Source organism: Carcharodon carcharias, chromosome 4 (genome assembly GCF_017639515.1).
Source record: "Carcharodon carcharias isolate sCarCar2 chromosome 4, sCarCar2.pri, whole genome shotgun sequence".
Classification (NCBI taxonomy): Eukaryota; Metazoa; Chordata; class Chondrichthyes; order Lamniformes; family Lamnidae; genus Carcharodon; species Carcharodon carcharias.
This window is the reverse complement of record NC_054470.1, coordinates 62,522,434-62,543,377: the sequence shown is the minus strand read 5'-3', so window position 1 is coordinate 62,543,377 and position 20,944 is coordinate 62,522,434. Positions and strand designations below refer to the sequence as shown.

The 20,944-nt window shown below is 41.7% G+C and overlaps 1 protein-coding gene across 2 annotated transcripts in view; it reads left to right on the top strand.

Annotated features, from left to right (window-relative positions):
- The window catches only part of LOC121277054 (E3 ubiquitin-protein ligase RNF38), a 232,357-nt gene that overhangs the window by 75,937 nt on the left and 135,476 nt on the right, over window positions 1-20,944 (top strand). The window contains exon 1 of one of the 2 annotated variants that reach the window (XM_041185983.1): window positions 384-401. The exons of the other annotated variant lie outside the window; for it this stretch is intronic. The gene's annotated coding sequence lies outside the window, so the exon portion shown is untranslated. Of the gene's footprint in view, window positions 1-383; window positions 402-20,944 lie in introns of those variants that run through there. 2 annotated transcript variants of the gene reach the window in all.

Here is a 20,944-nt window from a genome sequence, read left to right as displayed (position 1 = left end):
AGATGTTAAATTAGGGCCCTAGTCCCCTCCCCTTCCTTTTGGTGGACAGAAAAGAACCCCCCCCCCCCACCACTCTGAAGAAAGATATATCTCATTGCTGTTTGTGGAATTTTGCTGTGCAACTCCTACATTGCATAAGTGAGTACACTACAAAAAGTACTAATTGACTGTAAAAACTCTTAGGGACCTGTTGAGGTGGGGAAAGGCAACTTCTTCCTGGTTGCCTCTTCCTTACCTCTGGCTGTCCTCGGTGGGCGAGTCCATTACTTGGGGATGGGGTCCTTCGATGGTTGGAGTGAACCAAACGGCGGCAGCGGCTTTGGTTACAGCCCGGCTGGAGTAGGATGCAGGAGCTCAGGATGAGGGGAGCGACCTCAACGCGAATAACTTGTATACAATAGGTACGGAAACCCCGACAGAATGAAAATCAACCCCATTTCACTCACTCCACCCTATCTCTTTACCCCTCTGCTTTCTTTCGGTCGCCGCATCACTGCTAACGGATTCGGATGTCTGTCCCAACAAGCCGCTTCATAATTAAACAATAAAGCAAATGGAGTTTACTCTCCCAAGCGGATCCAGGCCTGGGCATATGCCTTCCGTCCCCCTCTTTTCGTATGTTATATATTTTTAACTCCTCTCTCACACAATCAGCACAAGGAGGGTTTGCGCCGACCCCTTTTTTGTTTAGGAATTGGAAGCCGTGTCGGTCGGTTTCCTCTCCGAGGTGATTGTGTTCGTGTTTTTAAATTTAAAAGTTGCTAACGGCTCCGACCAGAACGTTCTGGGGTGAGATGGGAGGAGGGGGTGCTTCGCGCGCACCCCCTGGCTCGAGGCGGCGAGCGTCCTGATTGTTGGGAGTGAGGGGCGGTTGAGGGAGACCCGCCCCCTTCTCTCTGCCTTCTGTTGTATGCTGTGTCCCGGATGAGCCTCACGTGTGCTCAGTGGGGAGTGGCAGTTGCTTTATTTCCACTCCATTCTGCTCTTGTATCTTTTAATTTTTAGTGGAGGCTTTGAAGTTGGGATGGAGTGAATGCAGCCAGTAGTTGCGAGTTTCCTGTTTGCTTACCTACCTGGCACGTTAAATTTCAGTTGCATGTTATACCTTACCTTTCCAACCTGTGTTCTGCTGTGGCTGCAAATTTTCACACAATCTGCGTCTCCCCCCCCCCCCCCCCCATTTGCAAGTATTTTGTAGCTATTAGATTGTGTGGTTAAAATAACTTTGGAGGAGGAAATAGTTCTTGTTTCTGAACTTATTATTCGTAAATCAAATACTAATACCTGCAACTCCGCAATAATTAAATATTCGATGTTACTTCAATCTGATCTGAAATAATATTTATTGAAATATTGCATATCTTTATTCCGACCCAGCCCTTTAAAGCGACAATGAAATTGAAGAAAGTCCACTCCGATTCTGAATGTGTAGGTGTACATCACGAAATAGGTCAGGTTCATTAATTCCTGCTGGTTCCCAGAAAATATTGTTGGAACGTTACTAGACATTTAAATAGATAATAATGACCATTCTTTTTAAGATAAAATTGGTGCCTGTACTGCTGATGAAGACATAGGCCAGGAATTTCAGTAGCGAACGAATGGAACTCACTGTTATGCTTACAGCTATCTACAGATTTTCATGGGCTTTTGTGATTGGCGATCTGAAATAGTGTGTCGCACTCAGACAAATTTTTGACCTCTTGAAAATCGAGGGATATTAGGAGGGGATTTGTAAGTGAACTTGACGCAGAAAATCAGCCAGGATCATATTAAATGGTGGAGTGGGCTCAAGGGATTATATTGTCTACTCCTGTTTAAGAAATGGGAGCAACCTATGGCCCTTCTAACCTGCTCTGCCATTTAATAAGATTGTGGCTGATCCTCGACTCAACTCCACTTTCCCATGTTGGCTAAGTTCAGGCAGTACTTCCAATACACCCTTTGGGATTCTCAAGTCAAGTTGCCAATCTTCACCTAAAATATTAAGATTTGGATGAGTTGGGTGTCCATTGGGAGAGAATACACATCTGAAGTTGGGAAATGGAGACTTTGTATGGATTTATCAATAGCCTGATTTGGAGACATCTGGATACAGTGGTTTTCTTGTATGTGTTAGAAACCTGCCGACCAAGAAAAATAATCTTGTGAATTACTTTTGAATTGTAAAGGAGAAAGAACTGCTCAAGGAGAGCATTTTCCATATAATGTATATGTAATGTAATCTGCCATACCTTGCAGAATAAATGACCATATCACCTATATGGTAGGATGTGGCCTTGTTTTTGTGAAATATTTCTGACCCTATGGAAAGCTTGAACTTAGGGAATTCTCTGTGCCTAGTTGTTCCATGATGCTGTATAAGATGTGCTCCAAAATGCAAGTGCAACAGCACTGTAAGCTACAGAAGGGCAATGAAAACTCAGTGGTGGGTCACCATAATGCTGAAAATATGCATAGACACAAATTGCTATGATTGATGCTAATGGATCATTTTTAACAAGTTCAGGACATTCCTTTAATGAAGTGGAGGTATTTACCCATTTTAAAATGAGTAAGTTTAATACCTCAAGATGGGCAAGCAAATGTCAAACAAACAAATCCGTTGAGCAGTGACCTTTAATGTTACCAGCTTCTTCATATCTCGTGATAAAGTACTACAGTTTCCTGCTATTTATTAAAGACAACAGTAGTAGGCTACTTTGTCCAGATAGCATCCCCTACTCATCATTTGTCTGTCCTTTTTGTAGAAACATGCTATTCTGTAGCCTGTACAATCTCTTCATTTGGCTAACAATCTGTTGATATTTTAAACTTGGATTAATATCCAGTGTGCATTAACTGTTTTTCAGTGCTGCATTCATAAGGTTTCACATTAAGAGCACAGCAGCAAAACATTTTCTTAGCTGTTTTGGATATTGTTGCTTAGTTTGAGCCTATCAGTAGGTGCCTGTGGCAAATTCAAGGATTTGTGCATGGACAGAAATGCAGGGTGTTAGGTATTCAAATTCTGTAATTTTTTCAACTTGTACAATCAATACCCTTTGTCTGGGCTTGACTGATTTCTTTGCTGCTTGTCCTCTTGGGCTTATGTATAAAAACGCAAATGATGCATTGTAGACTGCTGCATTTATATAATTTTTTTTGCTGATGTCAGTGATCTGTCCTCGAACATAAATTTCTTTCCCAGCTATTTGGGACAAATGGTATCTCACAATTTTAACATTATTGCAAACCTTCCAACTCTCTCCTTTCTGAACAACCACACACTTACCTCATCAGTTTATAGTTACTTTGTGTAGAATATAATAATGGAAGGTCTGTGCCAACCACAGCTTCTGTGGCCTAAAGCAACACTTGAATGCCCAGAAATTTTGTTTACATTTCATGCCTTCAGCACGTGCCTAAGTCTTCACCCTCAGAAATTTATTGAGGTTCGAAGGTGAGTTACTTCACCAGCTACTTAACCTGGTTGATTGTGCTATATTATTCCCCCCCACCCAGCAATCAGTCAGCCTGTACTTCAAAGTTATTGAGGAAAGGTCAGTGGCTATAAATAGAATTGAGCATTTTTGAGAATTCTTAATGTTGTTAAAGGCCAGAATATTTGAAACTCTGAATGTAATAGGATCCTTATATTGATAATAATGTGAAAGGAGAGTCCTTGAGAAGTATAATGAAGCAGAGTGCTTCAAAAAAATGATAAAAGCAATGGTCGTTTGTATTTAATCAACACATCTTTATTTGCTGTTTGTCAAATGCCACACACAATCTATCCTGTCCTGAAATGCAACATTGCAAAACATGTAACTGCTTCATTTGCAGGTGACATCTCTCTCTCGTCAGGCACCATGCCCTTACAGGGTGTTGCCAATCATGGACTTCCATATGTTGACTCATGGCTAAACGTGCAAGGTATTGCAGTGGTTTGCCGTTGCCATCTGCAGGTTCTGGCTGACCAGGAGGCTCTCCCGCTCTTACTGCCTGCCGCAGGCATGTTGGAAGGATTTGCAGGTTGACAATCAACTTGTTTGACCACGTTATAAACACACCTTCTGTGACCAAGTCCCAGAGTGAGACTCGAACCAGAGTTTCTGGTTCCGAGGTAGGGATGCTACCCGCTGTGCCACAAGACCTCCAGAGGTGTCACCATTGCAACAAAATTGCTGTATGCGTAAAGACAGTGCATCTAAGCACCTTAAAAGTTTTATAAGCATGCAAACTTATTAGGATTATTGGGATCAGTAAAATTAAAATTGGTACTGCTTTCTGTAATGTAGTAAGGATTTAAACCAGTAAGTTATTTCTAGATGTATTTATATAGAGTTTTGGAAGTGGTCTGATTCTAAATGTCTGGTAAGATATAAATGTATGTTTCATAGTTTCTTTGAGTGTTGGTTTTGGATTGGCTGTTTCCTGCTTGCTTTTTGCCATCACACAGGTGAAATTATACATGATATTGGTCAGTTATTTTATTTCAATCTTCATATTCTGCACAGAAAGGGTACTCTAGTATTTTTGATAATTTGTTTGTGGAGGCCACCCTCAGTGTTCTCTTGCTGCATTAGGTAATTGCTGTACTTATCATCTCTCTTATAACTTGCTGACTTGTGAAGTGAGATGGGTTAATGTTGGAGAAAGTTTCTTTTTTGCATGTTACTACTGCTTACTGTAGTAACAGCTATAACCAATATTTAGAACACAATATAAGTTGGTAGGAACATTAGTATTCTCATAATGCAATAAAATTGCAACAGGATTAAGTAGAATTTAGTTCTTTTAAATGTTCTCACATCTCACATTCTAAAAAGCATATACTGTATATTTTACGAACATCAATCACTTCAATTTTCACACATATTCAAGTTATAAGAATGATTGTGATTTTAAAAAACCTGGTTGACAGTGAAAATAGGTACTATAAATTTAGTCACTTGGTAGTACAGAACTTGAATATTTCTGAAAAAAGAGACATGTCTAAGCATTTCATCCTGCGCTCATCAGGACACTTTGCAAGAATACCAATATATGGGGAAACAACAATTTATACTGTATGTGAAGAGAATGCTGATTGGTTGGCAAGTGGCATTGCCATGGAGAACGCATCACCAATGGCGACTGACAGTTAACTGCCAAGCATTGTTTGAAATTTAAACCAGGCAGCTTGACCCTGATTGGTCAAGGCATTGCCCTGAGGAATGAGTTGGCGAATAGCTGTCACTTAATTTGTTTAGCTGAAACAGGCGCAATATGTGTACATGTTCTTTCTGTCTGCAAAGAACAGGGTGCTGCGTATTATTATGTGTAGCTTTCAGTACACGCAAATGTGCCACACCACAAGCCTGACTGACAGTCTCAAATTGGTTGTCAGCATAATTCTGAGCACACAGAGGATTATTCAGCAAATGTTGTCCATTCGTGGAATTGCATCTAATGTTGGATACTGTGTTTTGAGTTTTGCAAGGGCAGGCTGATTGGATATTGCCTGTGCATTGAGAACAGCGGCTGGAACATGCTGTTTGATATGATCCACCAGTCCTTGGGACATACGGTCTACATACCTAGCATTGCACTGGCACTGAAATTCATATACCACATTACTCATTTGTATGATAGGCAGAAGATCTTTTTGGATTGATGGCAGCATCCTGTTAGTGGTGAATATCACTCGTGTTGCTACTGCATAGTAGCAGCGTGAAACTGCTAACTTTGCCTGTTGCTCTTCCAGGGTAATCTGAGGTAGACTGGGCACTTCTCAGGGCTGAACGTGATGGCCTTAGACCCATTTATGAGTTTGCCAGATATAAAGTGCAAAATGATCTGATCAGGGTAGCCATTATCCTGCAGGATGCCTTTGAAGTGCCCGATTTCAGCATCAAGCTTGCATGGTGAGCAAATGGCTTGAGTCCTGTTTACAAGGTTGCTGATAAGACCAATCGTACAGCGTGTGGAACTGTAAGAACCCCAATGCATATATTGCCTAGTAAAGATAGGCTTGCGGAAGACTGTGGTAGAGAACCCCCTGGCAGATTTCTCAACTAGTACCTGATTGCTCAATTTCAAAGGTGAATTTGAGCACAGGATGGAGCCCGTTAAGGTTTGAACCAAGGCTGTAATGATGCCAGGAGCTGAGTGACCCTGGCAGAACCCAAGCTGAATGTCAGTTAGCTAAGCAAGTGATGCTTGATGACCCCATTCATCACTTTACTGATGATTGAGAGTAGACTGATGGGCAGTAATTGGCTGGGTTGGATCTGTCTTGCTTTTTGTGTACAGGACATACCTGAGCAATAGCCTGGTAGATGCTAGTATTGTAGCTGTAATAGAATAGCTTGGCTAGGGGGCAAGTTCTGGAGTACAAGTCTTCAGTACTATTGCCGGAATATTGTCAGGGCCCATAGTCGTTGCAATATCCAGTGCCTTCAACTATTTCTTGGTATCACGTGGATTGAAGACTGGTATCTGTGATGCTGGGGACCTCCGGAATAGGCCAAGATGGATCATCCACTTGGCACTTCTGACTGAAGATTGTTGCAAATACTTCAGTCTTATCTTTTGCACTGATGTGCTCGACTCCCCATCATTGAGGATAGAGATATTTGTGGAGCTGTCTCCTCCAGTGAATTGTTTAATTGTCCTCCTCCACTCATGACTGGATATGGCAGGACTGCAGAGCTTAGGTCTGACCTGTTGGTTGTGGAATCGCTTAGCTCTGTATTGCTTTCTGCTTATGCTCTTTGGTGCACAAGTAGTCCTGTGTTGTAGCTTCACCAAGTTGACACCTTTTCAGGAATGCCTGGGCTGCTCCTGGCATGCCCTCCTGCATTCTTCATTGAACCCTGGCTTGGAGGTAATGGTAGAGTGGGGGACATGTCGAGCTATGAGTTTACAGATTTGGCCACATTGCCTCATGGTTGCCCAGTCTTGAATTGCTAGATCTGTTTGAAATCTATTCCATTTAGATGAATGAATAAAGAAGACAGATTATCTGTGCATTTCTCTGACGTCAGTAACAGGGATAACAGAATAAACTTGATAGACTTTGTACATTATTCTAATAAAATATGATTGTACTTGCTTGAGTTGAGCAATGATTGCACAGAGAAGAAATATATTTTTGGTTAGCAAAATTGTTTAGATATGACATAAGTAGGTGATTTTTGAAGAAATTGTTTGGCTAGACTGTTAATTTATCAATTTATTTTTCAGTGAAGTTTTGCATTGCAGACTCATTGGTGAAGATTGAAGAGTATAGAATTAGAGGAGCATAGCAAATTGGATTTAAAGCTTTTAGATAGGAGGAAGTGGAGAATAGGAATTCAGAGTGCCTGATAGTGGATAACTTTCCCTGTAAGATTCTGACCTGAATCTGTTTTTGTTCATTTTGTGTTTCACTGATTTGGAATAGTCTTGGCAGAAGGAGTAAATTTGCAGACAATACTGAAATAAGAGGCACAATAATTCTGAGGGCTGTAATATTGCGAGGCAATATTGGTATGACAGTGGAATGGGCAAAATTGTGGCAGGTGAAATTCCGTATCAATAAATGTAAGGTGGCCTATCTTTTAAAAAAATATATACACTTTGGGGGAAGATGATGATGTAGATGAGTAAAGAGAGATTTAGGGGTTTAGGTCCACAAAACTTAAAAGCAGCACCTCGTGTGGAATATTGGGTTTTATGGTAAGAGGTATTGAATATAAATGGTGAATCTATATAAAACTTTTGTGAGACCATAGTTGTAGAACTATGGGCAGTTTTGGGCTTCACATTATAGAAAGGATGTTAAATTGACAGTCTAGCCATTACAATTCCTTCAAAAAGTCATCTATTTATGTTTTATTTCTAAACAATTTTGCAAACTAAAGAACTTCTCTGTGCAATCATTGCTGCCCATCAGTGTTATGAGGAAGATGCAAAGTGGCTTCAAGAGATTTGGACAGACTTAGTGAGTGGGTAAGAACAGGGCAGATGAAATACAAGTGGAAAAATATGAGGTTATCCACTTTGGTAGAAAGAACAGGTGTGCAGAGTATTTTTTAAATAGCAAGAGATTAGAAAGTGTAGATGTACAAAGGGATCTGGATGTCCTTGTCAGTAAGTCACTGAAATTTAGCATGCTGGTGCATCAAGCATTAGGAAGGCTAATGGTATGTTAGCCTTCAGTGCGAAAGGATTTGAGTACAGGAGTAGTGAAGTCTTGCTTCAATCTTGGTTAGACCACACCTGGAGTATTGAGTGCAGTTATGATCCCCATACCTTAGGAAGCATATTATTGCTATAGAGGGAGTGCAATGATGGTTCACCAGACTTGTTCCTGGGATGGTGGGACTGTCCTACGAAGAGAGATTGGGAAAACTGGGCCTATATTTTCTAGAGCTTCGAACAATGAGGTGATCTCATTGAAACCTACAAAATATTTCAAGAGATAGACAGGGTAGATATAGGTAAGATGTTTCCCCTGTTGGGGAGCCTAGAACCAGGGAACTCAATTTCAAAGTAAGGAGGAACTCACTTAGGACTGAGGTGAGAATTTTTTTTACTCAGAGTTGTGAATCTTTGAACTTCTGTACCCTAAAGGGCTGTGGAAGCTGAGTCATTGAGTATGTTTAAAGCAAAAATTGACAGATTTCTAAATACCAACGACACAAAGGGATATAGGGATAGTGTGGGGAGAAAATTGGAGTGAATGATCAGCCATGATCATATTGAATGGCAGAGCAGGCTTGATAGGCTGAATGGCCTACTCCTGCTCCTGTGTTCCTATGTGTGTGTGCTGGCATGGTTGTCATTGTGTTAAATGTTCCCTTTGTTTCATATGAAGTCGGCACCACGTTGTAATTAGATCACACCATGAATTGCATACTCTTTATTCAGCCCCGACAGTGTTTTCATCTGACTCTTAACTGAGCTTTGGGGACTTCTAAAGTAAGGTGAATATTGTTTTATCTTTTCTAAACTTAACAAAAGTTGATTGAACTTTTTCTTACTGGATTGTAGATGCTGCTCTAACTAATTTTGGCTCAATTTATTTTCACTCGTGTCTCAATGCATGATTCAGAACTTTCTTGCCCCAGCTGCAAGTTTCTCTTGTGTGAAATACATAAGTAAGAAAGGTTTGTATTGGATGCATTTATCTCCCTAAAACATCTCAGTGCTACACTGTATAGGAGCAGGAGTAGGCCATTTTACCATTTGAGCCTGCTGCACCATTCACTAAGATCATGGCTGATCTGGTTGTGGTCTCATCTCCACTTTCCTGTCTGTCCCCAATAACACTTGACTTCCTTGCCTAACAAAAATTTGTCTAACTCTGCCTTGAATAAATTCAATGACCCAGCTTCCACTACTTCCTGAGAAGACAATTCCACACACCAAGCACCCTTTGGGAGAAAAATTTTCTCCTCATCTCCTCCACAGGAAGAAACATCCTCTGGTTATCCACCCTATCAAGTCCCCTCAGGATCTTATGTTTCAATAAGATCACCTCTCATTCTTGTGAACTCCAATGGGCATAGGCCTAACCTGTTCAATCTTTTTTCATAAACCAACCCCTTCATCCCAGGAATGAGTCCAGTGAAGCTTCCCTGAACTTCTAAAGCAATTATATTTACTTCTTAAATGAGGCGACCAAAACTGCACACTACTCCAGATGTGGTCTCACCAAGGACTTGACATTGAGTTATTATGTAGGTAAATGTGACCATTTTGCATGCACAATCACACAAACAATAATAACATGAATGATTTAAGTGAAGATCTGATTTTGGTGGCGTTGTCAGATATAGCGGACAACTGGTTTAACCATTCACTTCATAAAGCACTGGAGCAGCCTTTTTTCATCTGCCAAAAGTGTTTGTTATTCCAAGATCACCCTGAAATGCCAAGATAACCCTTGGCTTCTTTTCTCCACCAAATCTATCTTCAGCCCCACACCTCTAACAACACGTGCAAAGAGCTCATGGACTACTTTGTCACTTCTTTAGACCATTCGATCAGTTGCCTCATCTGGTTTCTCCTTTCCCTGAACCCAGCAGGCCAAACCTCCTATAAAACTTTCCCTCCACACCGCGCCCCCTCGCACTGCTATCCTAGTCCTGAACTTGCATCTTTCGCTAGTCTCCCTCTGATCTCTCATGCCCTTGCCAAACTCATCCATGAGACCCTCCTCCTGCTTTCTCAATCTTCGTCACACAAAACTGCTGACCATGCAGCTTCTCTTCCTGGCTCCCATGTTAGCTGATGTTGTTAACAGTTTTCTCTCACAGATACTGTCTTCCTGTCCTTCAAATGTGCCATCATCACCCCTTTCCTCAAAAATACCCTTGAGCCCTCAGCTCTTGCAAACTACCACCATTTTGAATTCTTCCAGTCAGGCTCTATCTTGCCATAGCAGCTCTTATCAAAGTCACAAATGACATCTCACATGACTCCTTGTCTTCTCAGCTTGACTACAGCCATGGACACAGTTGAGCTCATCATCTGCCTCACCACTGTTGTCCAGCTGGATTGGGACTACATTTGCCTGGTTCCACTTTTATCTATCTGGTCAAACCAGAGAATCATCTACAGTGGTTTCTCTTCCTGCTCCTGCACCATTACCACTTCTGTTCCCCAAGAATCTATCCTTCGCGCCCTCCTATTTCTCATCCACATTTTGCCCATGGTAACATCATCTGAAAGCATGGCAATCAGTTTCCACACCTACACCATTGACACCCAGTTCTACCTCACCATCGCTCTCTCGACTCCTCCCACTGTCTCAAATTGTCTGACACCCAGTACTGGCAAGCAGAAATTTCCTCCAGCTAAATATTGGGAAGATTGAAGCCATTGTCTTTGTTCACTGCCGCAAACTCTGCTCCATTGCCACTGACTTCAGCCCTCTCCCTGACAGCTATCTGAGGATGAACCAGATTGTTTGCAACCTTGGTATGGTATTTGACTCTGATGAGCTACTGTCTTCATCTGCGCCAACACTAAGACAACCTATTTCCACCTCTGTAATATCACTCAACTCCACTCCTGCCTCAGCTCAATTGCTGCTGAAACCTTTATTTGTGCTTTGATAACTGTAGACTTGGCTACAGCTATCATGCACTCCTGGCTGACCCCCCAAGTTCTACCCTCTGTAAAGTTGAGATCATCCAAAACTGCTGCCTGTGTCCTGTGTCTCACCAAGTCTTGTTCACCCATCATCCTGTGATCACTGACCCACATTGTCTCCTGGTTAAGCAACACCTCAACTTTAAAATTCTCATCCTTATCTGTAATCTTCTCCAGCCCTACAACCCTTCTGGATATCTACATTCCTCCAATTCTGGCCTCTTGAGAATCTCTGATTTTAATCACTCCACCATTAGTAGCCATGCCTTAAGCTGTCAAGGCCCTCAGTCCTGGAATGCCTGCCCCACACCTATCTTTCTGTTTCCTCCTTTATAACACTCATAAAACCTGGCTCTTTGACCAAACTTCTGGTCATCAGCCTTTCAGCCTTAATATCTCCTTATGTGGCTTGGTCAAATTTTGTTGGGTAACACTCCTGTGAAGCACATGGGAAGTATGATTATGTGAAAAGTTGTATATAAATACGAATTGTTGTTTGTTGTGCTGGTTGGTCTCCAACTTTAGCTTGACCTAATAGTGTTATAACTGTATCTAACTAACACTATAAAGTCAACCATAGCTGAGTGATATTTGTATTGTGTACAGCCTGCATACTTCAGACATCACCTAAATGTTTCAGAGAATAAATTCATCCCCTGTTTCTTCCAAGCTGAGATTGCTAGAAAAGTGATTGAATTTTACTGGGTTCTCAGCACTTTAGATCATGGATGCCTTTTAACTTGTTCTGCTGATTCAATTATGGTGCATGTGAAATTGCTCATTTTCCTCACTTGTTCATGGGATGTCTGTCCCTAATTTCCCTTGAGAAGGTTTGGTGAGCCACGCCTTGAATTGTTGCAATCCACATGCTGTATACACCAACACTTTGTTTAGGGAAGGTTTACCAGCATTTTGACTCAGTGACCATGAAGGAACTGCAATATAGTTCCAAATCAGGATGCTCTGGCTTGGAGGTGAGCTTGGTTGTGTTCCCTAAAACCAAGCATGGAATGATACTGAACATATGTACACGAATTATATAGTGCATTAGGAATTTGGTGGCTTGGTCTGATATAGTGTTGTTTCAGATTTGGAATCTGTTGTTTCAGATTTGGGACCTGGGTTTGAATCCATCCTAAAATGATGTGATGGAAGCCCCCCTATTTGCTGGTTGAAATTAATTTTGGCCATTTGCACTTAATACTAGGTTTGGAGACACATGGGACAAAATTCTTCATTATTCTGCCATTGGCGGAATTTGTGATCTCTCTCATTGGATATAAAAATGGCTGGTATGGAAAGTGCCATAATGTTGGTGCAAGGGCTGCATTTTAAATATTTGGTTAAGCAATATTAAGGTAATTCAGAGAAACTTTACTCTGCATCTGTCCCATGGTACACCCAATTAGGGATTGCTTAATACTAATGGCCGAGGTCTGAAGTGAAAAACAATTCCATTCTTAGTACTTACTGCTGCTACTAAAACTATTACTATTACTTGCATTTATGTAGAAAATGTCACAAGGTGCTTCATAGAAGTGCAATTAAGAATGATGGCAAGTCAAAGAAGGCAACATTATTATGGGTGATCAAAAGCATGCCAAAAAAATAGGTTTTAAGAGGGAGACGTTAAGGGAGGGATTGCCAGAGCATATAGCTGAAGGGACAGCTACCAAGATGGGATGAAGGGAGGGAGGGATGCGCAAGAGGCCAAAGTTGAAGGAGTATGAGTTTTTGAGGTGTGGTGGGGCAAGGTGGAATGGGGGTGTTGTAAGGAGATTAGGGATAGGGAGGTCAAGGCTACTAATATAAGGGGGAGATTTTTAAATTGGAAGCACTGGGAGATTGGGAGTCGGTATAGGGCTGTGAGGACAGGATTGTCCTGTAAGCATATTAAGTAGGTTATTGCCTGAGACAATGGCCAAAGCAAGGGATGGAATGGTGGTGAAGGTATGGAGTTTGTGATGGGGGTTGACAATATCATGGTTTCTGTCCTCTTCTCAGTATTATAGCTCATCCAGATGGACAAGCTGTCAGACAGCACATAGGCAGTGGAGGGATGACGAAAGCTGGTGGAGAGCTGGAACTGGATGTCGACAGGGTACTTGTGGAACCTGACCCTATGCCTTTGTTGCTAAAGGGCGGCATGTAAATGAAGAAGAGGGTAAATCTTTTGGGAATTCCAGAGGTCATGGTGTGGTGGCACAAAGAGAAACAATTGCTGGAGACGCTCTGACAATGATTAGATAGGTGAGAATGAAACCATGTATGGGCCGTTCCACAGAGCAAGACAACAGAGGAGAAATATTGGAGGGAAGAGGAGATCATGGTCAAGTATGTTGAAGGCTGGCAACAGATTGAGGAGGGATAATGCACCATGGTCATATTCAGAAAATAAGGTAATTTGTGACTGATTAAGGCCATTTTATTGCTTTGCAGCTGTGAAAATTTCATTTGGGAGATGAAAGAGTGGGCTTGGATTCGGGAGGTGATAACATGTTCAAGGATTTTGGGAGAGGGAAAAGAGGTTGGAAATGGGGCAGTGATTTGCAATGACAAAAGTCAAAAGGCTAATGTTCTGCACTGAGCACAAAAAAAAATCAACAATTTTCAAATTGTCGGTTCATGTTTACTTTACAAACATTCTCTTCTTAAAATCTGGATTAGTCAGCTATGTTCCCTTTCTTAATACCTACAAATTTGCCCTTAGTGTTCTAGTCCTGAAATTAAATCCTTTTGCTATTTGAGGAAAGCAATAAGCTTATGAAAAATAAATGAGAAACCCTACTTGCGATCTGCTGTGATTCACTCAGGAGTAAGAGAAAGGTGTGGTTTATGCACCACTCCCAATCTCTGTCCCCATGGATCTTGCTCTAAATTTATACCATATATTCACATATTTATTCTAAAAAGGGTGAAAACTAGTAGCCGTTCTACCCCTGCATTTAAAAGGATCAGTTTAAAACTTATATGTAGGAAGGCATTCACATGAATCTTCTGGGCTGTGTTAATTGAACAAGCCATTGTGTCTAAAAAGAATTAAACAAAGCACCATCGGCAAAGCAGCATTGTTTTCTGCTTCATGGTGTCATTTGTTCAGGAGTGCAGGGTATATTAGCCAATCGGTGTCTTGAATATTACATCCATCAGTGACTTCCCATTCAGTTGGATTAATCTGCTTTTATTTATTCTCTTGATAAAATCTTTTTTGGGGTCCATCAGATGTGATGGTCCAGTTCTTTGTAACGGCAGCCCAGAGCTCTCAATGTGCTGCAGAACAAACTGGGTATATTTTCTTCTCTCAGCATTCTTGCCTGGTGTTGGTTGATGCTTTGTCATTGGGCCCTGTAATATTAGAGTTACATGCAGTTCCAATATTGGGCATCCTTAAATCAATTCTATTTGTGTCCAAGTGATTCACATGAAACTTTCTGCTATTTCACTGGCAAATCTGAGAGACTGAATATTTTACTGATGACAGTGATGCCTGGCCATCTAATTTTCCCAGCAGGGATTCATTATTTTGTTAAAGCATTGCTGCATTTTAATACTTGAGGACAGAAGCCCTTCCTTCTACCTCATCCATTCTTTTCCCAGTGCAAACTGTAACTGACATTTAACAAAATTAGTTATTTAATCAATTTTTCCTGATTCCCAGTGATGTAGCTCAATTTTTCCAGTTGTTTTGCTATCCATAAGCATTTCATAATTTTCATTTCCTTTTTGGTTTGTTTTGAGAGTTGTTCCTCCGCCTCTGCAGTTTTGTCAGTACATAGGAGGTTCTTCTCAGTCACGGGTAGACTGAAAACTTTGATATTGGTTCGCGGGTGAACTGAACTGCGTCATGTGGGGGTGGGGGGGGGAGGGGGGGAATTCTTGTGACATTATAGATAATGGACACCTCTAACTGAGCTAGACAGCTGCAATTGAATTGAGTGGTTCAGATGATGTAATAAATTGAGTGAATCTTCAGTGTATTATGAACGTCAGTGGAACTGTAGCATTAGATTACCACTTGCAATTTAGTTAAAGATAACCTTTTGTTAACACGTGTGTGTTTATGTTTTAAATTAATTTTCTCGTTATTCATTGGTGCTTCCAGTGCTGTATGGTAGTAGTGGGATATGATATAAACCAAAGAATATTGCTCATTTTATTTTACCGGATCAGAAGGTCATATGCTTAAACCATTTATACAAATTACTTTGAAAATGCAACCTTTGGTAAGGTTGTCTATAGTTTAATTGTTATAATTGTTCTCAAGTTAAGTGACATACAGAATTCAGGAGGATATGAAATTTTAAATCAGAATAAGCACACACTGCACACTGAATCATGTATTTATGCTTGCACAAGCTTTTTAAATGTATAACAAACTTCTGGTATTTCTAATTATATTACTATTACTGTTGCAGTGTTCTTTCATGAGTGAATGCTGCTGCAATTGGGTAAACTTTTGTTCTTCTTTGGAATTTGGGTTTGAATCAATCCCAGGTTGAAGGGATGAAAAGGAAATGAGTTTGGACAATTTAGATCCAGTTCCTGTCGCCATAAATTCAAACGTTAAACCACATCTGACACTAACAATGAATGGAAAGAAAGAAGAAGTTCTCCACTGGCGTACCATTGGGGTACTTTTGTAAGCACTGTTATGATGCATTGTTGTGATGAACAAAACAGAGCTTTATTTCAGACCTGTATCTGAATTGGGGAGCGTTTGATGTAGATGTGTGCCAAAAGTGGAAAAGTTTTAATTTTATATTGCAAAAACTAGATGTAGCACTATCATGTGGATGTCTTTAAACTTGTTTAGCTAATGTTGCAGCATCAAAGAGAATTATGCTCGCACTCGTGGCCATGTGTTGTGAGGATTGAAGGAAGAGAGATTTTAAATTTGCATAATCTGTTGTGCGGGATCTATGTTTGAGCATTTTAAAGCAGTTGCATATCAAATTTGTGCCTGGTTAATTCAAATATGCTAAGGCTAAAAAAGAAACCTAATGTTATATATGGGCATTACAAAACTTAACAGAAAATAGAGATCGCAGATGTAAAATCACTGGTGAGTAAAAGGGACTTCAAAGCTAGTCTATTAATTACCATTTTACCAAACTCAATAGCTAAGGTCTTGCAGTTTCATATCACTTCATATGTATTATGCTAATAGATATTATGTTGCAACATCCTTCATTCGTTCATTATGTCTTGTTAGCTTGCCAGAATATTACAGACTAATTTTCCGTGGTAACAATGGAAATTGTCTTGGAATTTTTGTACATGAAGCAGGAATTAAAACATATTTCATCTTGTCTTTTTATTTGCATTTATCCATGGCTCAACAAGGAAAGCATCTGTTTGTGTACAAAATGACTAGTTCTTGAAAATATAGTTCAAAGAAATGGATTGTATTCAATGTTGTATATTGAGAATACATAGCATGTAAAATATTCTACAGTTGGACCCGTACATGCATCTCTCCATCTGAACACCCATTTCTTTGAGATGTAAATACTGTGCTATTTATATTTCACGTCATTGTTTTCTATTTCTCAATTCTTACATGCATTTCATGTTTTAGTTTAACATTACAAAAGAATGCAGCTCTTTTAATTATCAAATACATCCTAAGCTTGTATAGTTTACCACATGCAAATAAGGATTATAATGCATTGTTTATAAAGCAGATTGACTTCAATGGATGAAACATATACCAAGAATGAAGATAATGTCATTTTGATCAAAAGGATGCTGTACAGTTGTGCAGTGTGATGGATCTTGAACTCGAGTTGAAGGTTATTGATTATCTTAACACCTAGTATTTGGTTTTAGATTTCTGATTTAAAAATTAAGTCTGCCGCACTTACAAAAGAGCCTGAAGAGTGGCTTGTATTTTTTGCTCTGAGGCAGTATATTTACAATTAAGCTAATTTTAGTTTTATGAGTTTCAGTATGCACTAGTGAGAGAGAAGTGTGCACTAAGCATTTTCACAGTAATCGCAAGATGTCAAAAAAAACTGCTCACATCTGCATTTACTGTTTATACATGGTGTATTCATTCATTTGTTTCCACTATAGCCCTAGTGGGCCATTGACATCGTCTTGTTTCTTCTCTGGCTTTCTTCAAGCCTCCTTCAGTCTACGTCTCAACGAGTCTTTTGGGCTGACTGAGTAATTTAGAGACCCAGTGTAATGCTCTGGGGACACAGGTTCGAATCCCACCATGGCAGATGATGGAATTTGAATTCAATAAAAATCTGGAATTAAAGTCTATTACTGACCATGAAACCATTGTCGATTGTTGGAAAAACCCATCTGGCTCACTAATATCCTTTGGGGAAGGGGACCTGCTGTTCCTACCTGATCTGGCCTACATGTGACTCCAGATCCACAGCAATGTGGTTGACTCTTATCTGCCTGCTGAAATGGCCTAGCAAGCCACTCAGTTGTATCAGACCGCTAAAAAGAATGAAACCGGACCACCCAGTATCGACCTAGGCAAACTCAGCCCGTCAGCCCTGCAAAGTCGTCCTTACTAACATCTGGGAGCTTGTGCCAAAATTGGGAGAGCTGTCTCACAGATTAGTCAAGCTACAGCCTGGCATACTCATACTCATGGAATCATACCCTACAGATCATGTCCAAGACACCACCATCACCACCACTGGGTGTGAGCTGTCCCACTGGCAGGACAGACCCAGCAGAGTTGGCGGCACATTGGTATACAGTCGGGAGGGAATTGCCCTGGGAGTCCTCTACATCGACTCCTGACCACATGAAAGCTCATAGCTTCAGGTCAAACATGGGCAAGGAAACCTCCTGCTGATTACTATGTACTGCCCACCCTCAGCTGATAAATCAATACTTCTCCATGTTGAACGCCACTTGGAGGAAGCACTGACAGTGGCAGGGGCACAGAATGTACTCTGAGTGGGGGACTTCAATGTCCATCACCAAGAGTGGCTCGGTAGCACCCATACAGACCGAGCTGGCAAAGTCCTAAAGGACATAACTACTAGACCTGGTCTGCAGCAGGTGGTGAGGGAACCAACAAGAGGAAAAACATACTTGACCTCACCCTCACCCACCTGCCTGCCACAGATGTATCAGTAGGAGTGACCACCGCACAGTCCTTGTGAAGATTGAGGATATCCTCTATGGTGTCATGTGGCACTATCACCATGCTAAATGGCATAGATTTTGAACAGACCTGGCAACTAAAGCCTGGGCATCCATGGGCATTGCAGGCCATCAGCAGCAGCAGAATTGTACTTGACCAAAATCTGTAACCTCATGGCCCAGCTTATCCCCCACTCTACCAGTACCACGAAGCCAGGAGTTCAACCCTGGTTCAATGGCGAGTGCAGAAGGGCATGCCAGGAGCAGCACCTGACATACCCAAAAATGAGGTGTCAACCTGGTGAAGCTAGAACACAGGATTACTTGCATGCCAGACAGCATAAGCAGCAAGCAATGGACAGAGCTAAGCGATTCCACAACCAACAGATCAGAACTAAGCTCTACAGTCCAGCCTCATCTAGTCATGAATGGTGGTGGACAATTAAACAACTCATTGGAGGAGGTGGCTCCATAAATATCCCCATCCTCAATGATGGAGGCACCCAGCACATCAGTGCAAAAGTTAAGGCTGAAGCATTGGCAACAATCGCCAGCCAGAAGTGCCAAGTCATTGATCCATCTCAGCGTCCTCTGGAGATCCCCAGGATCGCAGATGCCAGTCTTCAGCCAACTTGATTCACTCCATGTGGTATCAAGAAATGGCTGCAGTATAAAGGGTAGAAGCTGCCTGGTTAAAATCTTCTAGCTTTGTGCCTATGCAATGAAAACACATTGACTGTGACCTCATCAGTCTGTTTGAAGTGTGTTTAGGGTGATGGCTTTTTGTGTTTGGCGTGTGTGTTTCAGTTTTTTTGAAAAGAAGCTTCTGTTGCTAATTTATGTTGTCTTCTGCCAACTTAAATACTGTGGTTTCTAGGAAATTAATGTTTTCCTTGTGTGTTGTGACTTTAAGTTTAATAGAAGGGTGATGATTATTGAGGATATTGATGAATTCTTTTAATTCTGCTTCTGTCTGAGTTCAAATGCCCATATATCAATACAAATACCAGAAGGTACTGATAGATACCTGATAGAATCGTCTAATAAAGGGGTAATTGAGAAAAAAAGGGGCCCCTGAAAACCAAAAGGTAACCCCTAAAATTCAAAAAGCAGCCCTTGAGAAAACCTCAAGGAGAGCCCTCGAAAAATACTTATTTAGACCCCTGAGCATCATCTTTTAATAATGCATTGTGTTTTAGATCTGGCCACAGATCTAGGGCTAGAAATTGGTCTTCATAGCACCCAGTTTTCTGTCACTGGTGATGCTGTTTTGTACCCCATGCATGAATAAGCGCACAGTTCTGGTACCGAACTATGGCCGGATGCCATTTTGGTAAAAGTGTCCTTTACCCATGTCTGTAGCAAGCATTGGGTCATTGACAGATGCAAATTCGTGACCTAAATGTCTGTTCAGCTCCTTGCAACTTCGGTTTACGCCTGAGGCAGCCAGACCAGTGCTGATGACCTCTAGGAAAACCAATGGTAAATAGGAAGGAATTAAATAAAGTATTTACTGACTATAATCACTCTTGCTGCCAGTCCCAATACCTCCAGTCTCACTCCCGAATCTGACCCTGCCTCCTGGCTCCAACTTGCGTGCCTCTCACTTGGACAGCATTCCCGACGGCCACCACCCCGAAAAATACTCCATATCCCAACCCCCTTCCCTGACAGTCCTCTGATTGCACTCCAACACCAACTTTTAATCTGGATGCCCCTGCTCCCTTGCCAGACAGCCCTCCAGTCACACTCCGAGGCCAGGTGTTCCATCATTTTAACATCATACGCCTGATTGGATTATCTAATTGTTGTCTTCTGGTTCCCATAAGTTGGGGGGAGGTAGCCCAAAAAATGCTGGGGAATTCCCAGGTAAAGTTTGCACAGCAATTGCACAGAAGTGCAAACTTCCCCTGGGCAATTGCCCTGCACTGGGAACCATCCGAAAATGCGATTTAAAATGGTCAATTTTGGATGGTTCTGACTAGGTTACACCAATAGTTTCCCAAAACAAGTCAGAAAGATTAGAACCACTTCTAGGTTCTGGGTAACGATTGTACAGGGGCTCCCCCCACTTCCCCGCACCTCGCCACCCACCACTGACTACTCACCCCCATGGGACTCTTTCCTGCCCCCTTCCCCCCCAAGGGACTACAACCCCCAAAATGAACTCCTCAATCCATGGAATTTCCTTAGCCCCAAGGGAACTCTTTCCCCCACTATGCTCTGGCCATGCTCACCTCTCATCCCCACCCCCTCCCCTTCACCCTTCCAGGCACAACCTGAGCTGACCTGGCCCGACAATCCCCCGCTGATCTCCGACCTTGCCCCTGCCCTCGATCTCTGACCTTCCCCCAGCCCTGACCCCTCCCTCCAACCATACCCTCACCTCCGATTTCTCCCCCCCCCCCAATCCCCAAACCTCTGATTCTTCCCCACTCCCCCAAATCCTGTCCACTTACCTTAAATACTCACCTTCTCCCTGGCCTTTCATGGACTTTTAAACTTCAAAGGACCTTTAACTTAGCTGGTTTATGGCATGGCTTCCTTCCCTTCGACGCTGGGCCCTGGGGACGCGCTGCACTGCCTGATTTTGCCTGGCCTGAGTTGTCCGGCCTGAGTAGGAAGGCTGGGGGAGATAGGATCGAGAAAAGATTAAGGCAAAAAACTGAGAATGGAGTGGCAATCTGACGCTGATTGCCACTCCAAGGAAGTTCAGGCCCAT